The sequence below is a fragment of the Eurytemora carolleeae genome, unplaced genomic scaffold (genome assembly GCF_000591075.1).
Source record: "Eurytemora carolleeae unplaced genomic scaffold, Eaff_2.0 scaffold630, whole genome shotgun sequence".
Classification (NCBI taxonomy): domain Eukaryota; kingdom Metazoa; phylum Arthropoda; class Copepoda; order Calanoida; family Temoridae; genus Eurytemora; species Eurytemora carolleeae.
Genome location: NW_019396665.1, coordinates 37413 through 49178, shown reverse-complemented (window position 1 = coordinate 49178; position 11766 = coordinate 37413).

Genomic DNA, 11766 nt, shown 5'->3' with positions numbered 1-11766 from the left:
TTGAGGAGTAAGGATTAGAAAATATGAGTTTGAGGCTAGGTCTAGCTTGTACTCTGTGCTTTGCTGAGTATTAGCGTGTGTATGTATGGTGTGAATGGAGAAGTATCTCCGGTATGAAAAGAGTATTGTAGCTCCGGTCTTGTCGGAGGATTGATATATACTGGAGAATACTGCAGTGGTTGGAACGGTTTAAGGTGAGATGAAGGAACCGAGGTGTTCCAACCCCGTCCCGGGACTCCATACATCACCACATTCCTACTTTCTTTATATCCATTCTTACTTTATATACCTTCTTGCTTTATATACCTCCTTGCTTTATATACCTTCTTACTTTATATTCTTTCTTACTCTATATCCTTTCTTACTGTATTCTTCATTATACTTTACATCTGTTCTTACTTTATATAACTCATTACTTTAACCCTTATTTCTTTATATCACTCCTCAATTTATATACTCCCTTGCTTTACTACTTTCTTACTTTATATCCCTTCTTACTTTACATTCCTTCTTACTTTATACCCCTTCTTACTTTATATTATTTCTTACTTTATATACCTCATAACTTTATATCCCTTTTTTCTTTATATCACTCCTCAATTTATATACTTTCTTTTCTTTACTGCCCTTCTTACTTTATATCCTTTCTTACTTTACATCCCTTCTTACTTTATATCCCTTCTTACTTTATATTCTTTCTTACTTCACTTCACATTAACTTTTATAGATCTTTACTTGATATTCCTTTTTATATCTCTATATTGTATACTAGCTGAAGGGCCCGGCGTTGCCCGGGGAAAAAAAATTTAAAAATAAAAAATTTGAAAAAAAAAATTTAAAATTTGAAATAAAAAAATTTAAAAATTGGAGGAAAAAAAATCAATTTTTCTAGCCTATGAGTGTCCACCAAAAAAGTCAGCCCAATCGGTCCAGACGAATGTCTTGTTTTGTTATATAGATCATACTTACTAACTAGAGTTTACCCTTGGAATGTGATTTTACATATTTTCTTCTCATTTTCCTTGTTTTTATCATTTAAGTAAATAATGTTGGATTCTTCTTCTAAAAATTTTTCAAACTATTGTTAAACTTGTTTGATTACCCCCTCCCCCCCCCCCCCCAACTCCCTACTTTTAAGGGCTTAAATGTTCAAAATATAGTTCCAGTTAAAGTTCTTCAAAACAAAATGCCGGGCTTCCCTCTCAAAGGAAATTCAGGAAATATTCACAAAATAAATTTATTCTCGGACATTTATCTTAGAAGGAATATTTGATAATTTATTGACCCAGTAGAGCTGGGAATTTTTGAATTGCAGATGGCTTATTCAATATCCAAGCGCCTAGAAATTCCGCGGTTGAACTCAATATCCAAGCATAGGAACTCAGGGGTTGAACACGATACCCAAGTCTAGGAATTCAGCGGTTATTCAAGCGCCTAGGAACTCAACGGTTGAACTTTGATATACAAACCTAGAAATTCAGTGGCTAAACTCAATATCCGAACCTAGGAATTCAGCGGTTGAACTTTGATATCCAAGCTTAGGAGTTCAGCGGTTGAACTTTGATATCCAAACCTAGAAATTAAGCGGCTGAACTCGATATCCAAACCTAGGAATTCAGCGGTTGAACTTTGATATCCAAGCTTATGAATTCAGTAGTTTAACTTTGATATCCAAACCTAGGAATTCAGCGGCTGAATTAACTTGATATTCAAACCTACCAATTCACCGGTTGAACTTTGATATCCAAGCTTAGGAGTTCAGCGGGTGAACTTTGATATTCAAACCAAGAAATTCAGCGGTTGAACTCGATATCCAAACCTAGGAATTCAGCGGCTGAACTTTAATATCCAAGCTTAGGAATTCAGCGGCTGAACTTTGATATTCAAACCTAGGAATTCAGCGGCTGAATTAACTCAATATCCAAACCTAGGAATTAAGCGGTTGAACTTTGATATCCAAGCTTAGGAATTCATTGGTTCAACTCAGTTTCCAAGCATAGGATCAACTTCAGCTTGATATCCAAGGCTAGGAATTCAGGGGCTCTTGTTTCTTTAATTCGTTCAATCCTTTTTATAATTTTCTAAATCCTCTTTATTTTTGAAAATGAAAATTTTGAGATGAAAAGAAAAAGAATTTGTTGAATTTGTTTTCCACTCTCTCTCTCTTTATAGTTTATAGTGATTTATCCAGAGGGAAATCAGGGAAATTTAGAAACCATCTAATCTACCCCTCCCCCGTCTTCTCCTCCCCCCCCCATCTCAGGAGGCATTTTCCCGGATTTTCAATTCCGTTGCATCCAAATAAATTTATGTTGCACATTATTCCAAAAATGCTAAACAGAAATTGAATCTCTTTCTAGAAATGTAAATATAAACGTACACAAATAAAATCCACATGATTACACAGTAAAGGTACCGATTACTTTAACTATCTTTGCAACCTGTTGACGAAGACCTTAGACATTAAAAACTGTGATTTAATCAAAAATGAAATAAGTCAACGTTTAGGTTGGAAATAAAAGAGATGCATACTTATAGAAAAAGTCCAAACATTGTGTTCTTTATATCGCACTTAACTATAAAGCATTTCGTTTGTTTGATATTTCAAAACAAATGTTTTTTTTACAAAGTGCACCAAAAATATTCTAAATTTTCTACAGTGTAAGCATTAAGCAAACTCCGTGCTACATTTTCTGGTAAAGAAATGTATAAACCTCCAAAAAATCTCTTAGACGTTTTATGTTTTGTTTTAACCTTTTTGTTTTTTATAAATTCATATAACATTTTTGTATCATGTCTAAATTTAAAACTGTCACAGGCATGTTTGTCCTTGACCTAAATTGTAAATAAAGTTATTTCTATATTTAAAAATCACTTAAAAATTAAAAAGATGAAATTATTAGTATGATCATTATTTAAGTAAATTGTCCAGACTTGTTACCTCATCTATTATAATTTTGTTTTCTATCAAAATTTCTTTTTCCCCATTGTCTCCCCCCCCCCCCAATTATATAGCAACTGAGGTTTTGCCACAAAATTTTCTAACCCCTTTATCTTTACAATCCAATGTCATAGACCGTTGATATTTCAAACTATGAATTCTGTTAGATCAAATAATTTAAATTTGAAATATGACAGGTTTACACCGTCAAGTTGCAAAGACTAGGGATTTAAATTTTTTTGTTTGTTTTATTTCTACTTCTTTATACAGTGCACAAATGCATCATGTCGCTGAAAAACTAACTTGAATTTTATTTTAGCATCACGATACACAGGGTTTCTTTTTCCATTTGGCTGAAATACAGAAAAAAATTGAGAAATGCATTTATAATTCGGACTGGTTTATGTTTCATTTCTTTTGGCCATACATTAAGAAAAGTGTGGGGTACGCCCCATTTATAACAGTACCCTGGAATCTTTATCTGATCAATAATTTGCAAGATACTTGATCAGAGTAAGCTTTAAAGGGTACCATTGTCATTCCGACATTGACATCCTCAGCTGGAGGGTCAGCTTAATTACAAATTTTGTTGTACTATTACCATACTGCAGGTGTACTTCTCATGATTTGTGCTATATAACCTTTTGGGCCCTGCAAACATCCTTTTATAGAAAATCTAAAATAAATGTTAAAAGAAAACCAAATTATGAAATGGGCTGGTTTCATAATTTCATGATTTTCCCTTGTAACTATAAATCAAATGATGTTTTTTATTCACCTAATTCATTTTATAAAGTTTATTTAACAGCTTAAAAAAATTCGAAATTGAAATGGATAGTCCAGAGCCCGAAATTCCCGAGTTCCCTTTTTGGGGTCTTAACATTTGTGTAGATTTTGATTAAAGAGATTTAAAAAAATTGAGTTTATGAAGAAATTGAATAAAAAAATATTTCATAACAAAATATAGATATCCACAAAACTGACTAACCCCATTCTTGAAACCCGGGTTTCAAAACTGATTTTCATAACGATACCCTGTCTTAAGTTTTGGGCTTAGGGAACGTACTGTATTAATGTACTCTACTGCATATAATTTGTAAACATTTACATGATTTGTACACTTTGAACTCCCTTTAGACTGAAAGGGACTGACAAAATTCATACCGAGGGATTGCCTAAATTCCACTCTAATATATATTGTATTCTCTTTGACTTTAACTGCACGATCTACGCAAATTATATTTCCATACTCCCTTTTAAGAACGAAAAACACCCCCTTTAAGAATCTTTTATCTGAAATTAATTCTTCCAATTTTGTATTTCTTATATCAGCAGTTTGCAGTTGCAGTTTCACATTCATTAATATCTCCAACACACTTTTCCTTTTCACAACTAGGGATGAGCGTCGTTTTCAAAACCAATCGTTTTTAGTTTCGTTTTGGAATTTTTCAAACTAACTATCATCCGTTTTAAGAAAAACGAATTGTTAAAAAGTGTTAGTTTTAAGGTTTTGAAAACGAAAAACGAAAGAATCGTTTTAGTTAAATTTTATTTTAACAAATAATCCCGTTCGAAGCAAATTCAAATTCAAATTTTTATTTTTCAATTAAATATTCTATATTTGTCGTTTTTATTCCAAACCGATCAATCAAAACTATCGTTTTAATTCCAAAACGATCGATTTCATCACTAACAAACACAAAACGAACGTTTTTCAAAAAAGTTAAAAACTGCCCATCCCTATTCACAAAGTTTTCCCAATGCCTAGTGTTTCATAAAACATATCCATGAGTACATTGTACATTAGTAGATCCCGACTGCTAAGAAAAGTTTTCAGGACCAGGTCGGGGCTTTGATTCTTGAATTATTGCAACGTCTTAGCCTTTGATTTTTCATCACATGTTTGTATACCATAAACATGTACATTTAGGTACAATAATAAACTACTTGTTTCAAGCTTTAATTTTTAAGATTTAATCATAACTTATCGATTTCGTTAGAGCTTGTAACCTTTATAACACACTGGCTTGGGAACCCAGCGCTGCCAAGGTTACTAAAAGTTCTCCCGCCGTTTAACCGCTCTTGAACAACCCTCTCAACTTAGTATCTCAAAACCAAGCTAAAAACATTCCCAAGGGTCTCCGAAGTTCCTCAATCAAATTTCAAACAAATCGGTCAAGTTGTTCTAGAGTTATGATCGGACAAAAAAATAGAAAGACAGACAACCAGACAGACAAATAAACAGGGATTATAACTTTATTTATAAAGATGTATTAATAAATACAAAGGCCCATAGTAATCTAAATAGATTACGTTGTACATTGTCCAAAAATCTAAATGCAATCTATAGTAAATTCGTAAATCAATTGCAAATAACCCAACCTATATACGTATATATATAACTCCGTCAAATCGGTATTGTGATTAACTTAACTACATTTTATATATCGACGCATAACTTGTAATTACGTCTGTTAATACTTAATCTTTAATGTAGAATCCAAATATAGTTAGATGCAATAAGGGTTCGTACGGTTAACTGCGAGAGAGTAATCGTTCATTGTTTTACAAACAAGTCTACAAACAACATACTTACACCACCTCCATTTCCTCCCCCTTCCAACCATCTATTAACTACCATTGATAGTTTACAAGCTAGTGTCTGTGTTGGCATTGAAAGCTGATGAGATCATGCCAATTGGTTTGGGATTAATAGTTTACAAGCTATTGTCCTGGTTGACATTGATAGCTGACGATATCATGCCCATTTGTTTGGCATTGATGGTTTACAAGCTAGTGTCTGTATTGACATCTATAGCTGACGAGATCGTGCTCATTGGCTTGGCATTGATTTTTACAAGCTAATGTCCGTGTTGACATCTATAGCTGACGAGATCATGCCCTTTGGCTTGGCATTGGTTATTTACAAGCTAGTGTCTGTGTTGACATATATAGCTGACAAGATCATGCCCATTGGTTTGGCATTGCTAGTTTACAAGCTAGTGTCCATGTTGACATATATAGCTGACGAGATCATGCCCATTGGTTTGGCATTGCTAGTTTACAAGCTAGTGTCCATGTTGACATATATAGCTGGCGAGATTGTGCCCATTGGTTTGGCATGGATAGTTTACAAGCTAGTGTCCTTGTAAAATAGTTTGCAGATTTCTAAAAATTCTTCAAGTATCGTCTTTTCATTAAGAATTCCAGGAAATTTACAGAACATTGGGACATTACAGAAACTAATAACTGAATAAGATTACTTATTGTCGATGATAATAGTTAATTTTTAATTTCTCAACCTGTTCCTAAGCAACTAATTAGTTTACTGTCGAAATTTTGTTAAATTTTTCGTGGTTGACATTGAATAGTTTCAAAATATTTGCCGTATAAAGACTGAACAAAGCCTTTCTGAGTACCGTTGTACTCTTTTCTTTTTCAACATTTCTTTTTTCTTTTTCAACATTTCTTTCTGAAATATTGTGTTTCTGAAATATTGTATTTCTGAAATATTGAGTTTCTGAAATATTGTGTTTCTGAATTATTGTGCTTCTGAGATATTGTGTTTTCAAATATTGTGTTTCTGAAATATTGGGTTTTTGAAATATTGGGTTTCTGAAATATTGTGTTCCTGAAATATTGTGTTTTTGAAATAATGTGTTTCTGAAATATTGTGTTTCTGAAATATTTTGTCGCATGATGTAGTAAATAATATTTAAAAGTGGATTGAGTTCTAACAGTTTATTCTGGGATATGAATGCTTAATGGAGGATGGAAACTGGGCACTTTCAACCCCTGGTCCATGCACACACTAGAGATGGACATCATTTTTGTTACGTTTTTTTGGGGGACTTTTTAGCAGCTTTAGAAAAGGATTAGCTTTATTATTATAATGCAAAACATTTTATTTGCCGAAAGATATATCCAAAACACATGGATAAGTTTTGCCTGCTGGGTTGAAGTGTATTAAATGGATAAGTTTTGTCTGTTGGGTTGAAGTGTATATAATGGATAACAAGTTTGTCTGCTAGGTTGAAGTAGATATAATGGATAAGTTTTGTCTGCTGGGTTGAAGTGTATAAAATGGATAAGTTTTGTCTGCTAGATTGAAGTGTATATAATGGATAAGTTTTGCCTGCTGGGTTGAAGTGTATACAATGGATAAGTTTTGTCTGCTGGGTTGAAGTGTATATAATGGATAACAAGTTTGTCAGCTGGGTTGAAGTGTATATAATGAATAATATATAATGAATTGACACTGAATCTCTCTGAATTTGTATACATAAACACACGTCTTTTATAACTAACTGAAAGCTGAACACAGTGTATACAATGTAGTGGAAGAAAACTTGTGAAGCACACAATTTTTAAAACAGTATAAACGTTATCTGTAAAACAAAAACTTTCATTATTAAATAAAACCTGAAACCTATGCCCATCCCTGGTCCCCAGTATCCCTGGTATCAAATTTAATAAAATATTCAGAAGCATCAGAGATGGAAATTCATGATCCGAGTTTGATCTAAACTGGGTTCAATTGAACCAGGTTTAATCTAAACTGGGTTTAATCTTTACCGGCTTTAATCAAAACCTGGGTTTAATTGAACCTATTTTAATCTTAACCGGTTTCAACTGAATCGGGTTTAATCTAAACCAGTTTCAATTGAACCAGGTTTAATCTAAACTGGGTTTAATCCAAACCGGGTTTAATCTAAACTGGGTTTTATCAAAACCGGGTTTAATCTAAACCGGGTTTAATCTAAACTGGCTTTAATCTAAACTGGCTTTAATTTAAACCGGTTTCAACCAAAACCTGGTTCAACTTAACCTGTTTTAACTACTTCCTAGTTTAAAAAGGTAGCGATTTAATAGGATCTTAAAAACTCAGAATGCGCGAAACTCCTTAGGGCTTTTGCTCCAAGAAAAAATGTTCTCAATTTACATATTCTTAATCAATAATAAAAGAAGTACTGCAGTACTCTAATACTTTGTCCCCAAAACTGTATCAGTCCAGGTACAGTCCGTCAGCTATAAAAGTCAACCAGGATACAACCAACCTGGCTCTATAAATGCCACAAAGGGACACAAGTGTAGCTATCCAACAAGCTATTAGTTCAACCAGGACACAACCCACCAGGCTCTAAATGCCACACAGGGACACAAGCGTAGCTATATATCAAACAAGCTATTACTCAGGCTCTAAATGTAACACAGGGACACAAGCAATGCTTTCTTTCAAACGAGCTAGTACTTAGGCTCTAAATGTCACACATGGACACAAAGATAGCTTTCTATCAAACAAGTGGTTGGCTATCAAACAAGTTATTGGCCATCAAACAAGCCCTCAATCCTTACTCTATCTGAGTGAGATCTCATCCCGAATACTCAACGAGGGCTGGTTACAATTACTCTACACTGTATTCAAAGCAGAGTTCTGATTCTAACTGATCTATATTTCAAATATATATGTAACATGTTAAGTTCGAATACATATTTACAAATATATATGTTACATGTTAAGTTCCAATACATATTTACAATATTACGCAGGTATATGATCGAATCAAGTCTATTCGTATTACAAGGTTTACGTAGTTAAAGATTAACGCAGTTAGATCCTCAGACAATGTACAACGCATTTTATATAGGTATGTTCAAACAGCATTTATTACAGATTCGTTTCCATTGATAAAATAGATTTGAGTTTTCAATTTGATTTTATTCTGTTAGATAACTGGAGAGGTATTGTTCTAAACGTGGTTTCTATCTATATGTTTATCTATCTATCTATCCTACAGGGTGTCCCAAAAAAACATGGGAATTCAGTGACGAATTGGATATCGTCTTTGTTATGAATTAGCATTGTAATACTTAATTTCAAAAGCCATCTTATGTCTGCTAGAGTTTATTTTATGAAAAGGGTAAAAGACTGTAAAGATGTCTCCACAAGATGAACAGTGAAGACGGACAAGTTTAGTACAGAGCGTCCCATATCATGTTAGATTTTCTCCAATCTTTAACACCAAAATACGCACATAATACTCGAAAAATCTAGCATTTTCTGGAAAAAAAAAATTCTATTATCCTTTTTAAATTTTTCAGAAGGATTTTTTCTTAACAAATTTTCTGATTTGTCCCCCAAATCGCAATTTAGACCTATTGGCGCGGTCTAATTTGATGTGGGACACCCTGTATGTTTGTATACTGCAATTTTCTTAGTAAATTTTACTAAGTACAACCGTATGCAGTCAAAACATAAACAAACAAAATGTGAACATAGCAGACGAAACTCTTACAGATTACAGCTTTCTCAGTAAATATCACTATACTAAATCTAAGAATTATTTAAAAAGACGATATCGAATTCGTCGCTGAATTCCCATGTTTATTGGGACACTCTGTATTATATATCTATCTATCTATCTATCTGTGCAAACTAAGGAAAGTTAGAAACTGATAACTGATAATTTCTTAGTTTGAAGAGAACAAGAATTGGAATTTAGTTATCTATAGAATATGATAAGCGTCCAGAGACCGAATTTAAAGAATTTGATCCGCCGCTAAACTTTAAGACGCGGCTCAAATATGGTTGGTACAACTTAAAATTGTATTCAATTTTTAGACATTCATTAAATTCAGACACAGTTGACGAAATTCACAATAATGTAATAATTTCCAATTATTCAGGGTTAGAAGGGCGGGTATCACTGTGAATCTTGAGATGAGGGGGGACATTATTTGACAGTATCTCTTAGATACGTACACAGCTTAGATCTATTGAATTTCATGGGCAGCCGAGCCGTAGTGCATTTGAATTTCCGAGCCGGGTCATCCTTTCCGGTCCCAGTTTTTACTGGATCGCCCGGACATTTGGTAAATAAAGCAGACACTCAATAGGACTAGCCGGTACAACAAGATTGACACGGTCAGACTTTACTAAAATTTACTTTTACTAAAGGGTCAGAGGTGCGTGATATAAGAGACATGCTAAACTAATATATATATAATATAGATTTTACTATGTCTGCCACATAAATTTCATTTGTTGAACTGTCACTAATTGCCTTATATCATAGTCTGTATTGTTCTAGCCACTTCAAGTTCGGTCCGGAGTTTACAGTGGTTCAAGGCTTATAATAATAACATGAAACAATTTTGAGATTTTCCTGTTTATATTGGTGGATTTTTCTGTTCATATTGGTGGATTTTACTGTTTACATTGGTGGATTTTCCTGTTTATATTGGTGGATTTTCCTGGTTATATTGGTGGATTTTCTTGTTTATATTGGTGGATTTTCCTGTTTATATTGGTGGATTTTCTTGTTTATATTTGTGGATTTTCTTGTTTATATTGGTGGATTTTCTTGTTTATATTGATGGATTTCCATTTCATTATTTTGATCGATTTTGTCCGTATTTATAAATTATATATTTACATTCTTAGAATCCAGTCTTCTTTTTTTTGTCCCATTTTTATAATATTGATTATGTTTATAATCTAGTTTGTCACACTGTGTATACAAATATATATATTAATGGTTCAATTAAAGAATACAATACAAACATGTCTGCAATGTTTCCGTTGTTAAATGATGATTCCAATTGTAAGGGACTATTTGTTTATTTGTGGAGTACATAAATAGAAGAATTTTCGCTTTTCTCTTATGTAAATCAATAAGACGACATTTAAAAGAGCGTGTATATTTTTTTCTTTCTAAAATCTTGACTAAATGAAAGAAATAACTCAGATTGGAAATTCAAAACTTTCATTGACGATTTCCTTCAATAATTACATGCAGGAATTTAAAAATTGATTTTTTTGTAAATAACTGAAAAAATGAATATTTTTTGTGTGAAGAGAGAAAAATATTGTTAAAAAAGTGTATATAGTTCCTTCGTTCGGTCATTTACTCCCATTTTATATTTATTCAAGACATACATACTTTTTTCATAACTAAATTACACTATGAAACATCGGCGAGTATCGTAATAATGCTTTAAACCTCTGACACACCCCACTCTAAAAGTTGTGTACGATACGATTTTGTATATGCCTTCATTCGTACTATCCAGTCTGGGCTACCAAATGTAGAGTTAACCCTGTTTATGTTTTGCAACAAATGTAGTTTGACAAGATGAACATTGTATCAAAATTAAAATGGTTAAAAGACTAGTGTCCGAATTTAATAAATTTAAGCATAGTCTCAATTGAGCGCCGGATTAAATATTGAAAATTTGAATACAACTTTAAGTGAAACCAACCATATTTAAGCCCCGGCTCAAATTCTTTAAGTTAGGCCTTAGGGGATATGAACTGACGCACCTATACAACAGTACCATTTTAACTTAACCAGAAAAAGAGGACAATTGGGAAAATTGCGATTTTTTCCATCCATTTCACTTAACCCTATCCCGATTGGGCGATTTTTGTCTAATATAGATAAGGGGGGGGGGGGGTAAGTGAGGATTTTAAAAAGTTCAAGAAGTATGTCGAAAAAATTGTCTAAAATAGTTATTTTTTATCTTATCAAATATTAACATGTGACAAATGTTATTATATCTATTTTCCAAGGGCTTTTTAATATATAAGGCTTAATTATAAATACAAAAGTTATTAACCATTTCTGAATTTTTTTGAAACACTGACCCGCCGTTTGAGCGTCCTCCACCCTACCCTATGCATCCAAGTGAAGAAGTTTTGGTATTCTAACATAAGTCGTTTTTAATTTATTCAGAAGAAACCATGGGGGGGGGGGAGAACACTGGTGAGGGTTAAAACATTGAAAACTCCAGTTCTAGCTGTCAAAATGAATTACAAGAAAGGA